We start from the raw sequence: 1,041 nt of genomic DNA on the forward strand, positions 1-1,041 counted from the left end.
TTGCCCATGTAATTTTTTCTGTTCCCATTTGCCTTTTAATTTCTTCTGAGATTGGGCTTTGCTATTATAAGTTGCAAGTTGCCCTTCTTCCATTATCTCATTTTCTTTATTTTCTTGGACGATTTGTTTTGCCCTTTTCAGAACTCCTTTTTTTGTAGTTTTTTCTTCTGCATGTATAACTTTTATTATTATTATTATTATTATTATTATTATTACGATATTGAATACCTTATCCGATTTGTAGTTTTTTGTAAATTATAGCGCGCCACGTTTTACGGGTTGTCGTCTAAAACCGACGACGGATTTTTTTTTGTGTCCTTTGTTCGATTTGACCTTTGGCTTGACCCCTTACGTAATATTAACGATTGCAAAAATTAATTTGTTTAAATTTGTTTTTTTAAAAAAAATTATTTGTCGTCAATTTGTTGTTAACCTCGATTCTCCCGTCGATTAGCGAATGAGCCTAAAACTCATCACAAATATTTTTTCGTTATCACACAAAGCATTGGACGGTGTGTGTGTTGAGTAGGTGATATGACGGCGCCGTGGCTTAGTTGGTTAAAGCGCCTGTCTAGTAAACAGGAGATCGGGGGTTCGAATCCCCCCGGTGCCTATCCGTTCTTACGGATACGTGAAAATAATTTTTTTTTCTTAAAAAATTGAATTTATCGTCGTAAGGGTAAAAATCGAAAGGGATTTTTCGTAAAAGGTGGTATGCAAACCGGAAGTGATGAAAATAAAAATAAAATCGTAGACGGACATTGAAAATTTTTTTTTTATTAACCGGTTAAAAAAAAAAAAAAAAATTAAATATTTGTATTAAATAATTTTTTACGTGACAGTTGAGGATTTTTTTTTTTTTTCGAGTAAAAAAGGGATTTTTTTTTCCTTTTTTATTATTATTTACTCACCCGTGAAGAAATGAACTGGAAAAAAAATAATAATAATATTATTTGTAGGCGTTTACAAAAATAAAAATGTTTGAGAAAAAAAAACCGGCGCCAAAAAATAACACACACACAATATTATATATATATTCGT

The 1,041-nt window shown here is 30.8% G+C and overlaps 1 non-coding gene across 1 annotated transcript; it reads left to right on the top strand.

Moving 5' to 3' along the window:
* Positions 1-539: 539 nt before the first annotated feature.
* Positions 540-613, top strand: Phum_PHUM598170. The gene has a single exon. It is a non-coding gene; the product is annotated as a tRNA-Thr (tRNA).
* Positions 614-1,041: the final 428 nt, after the last annotated feature.

Source organism: Pediculus humanus, genomic scaffold (genome assembly GCF_000006295.1).
Source record: "Pediculus humanus corporis 1103172108316 genomic scaffold, whole genome shotgun sequence".
Lineage (NCBI taxonomy): Eukaryota > Metazoa > Arthropoda > Insecta > Psocodea > Pediculidae > Pediculus > Pediculus humanus.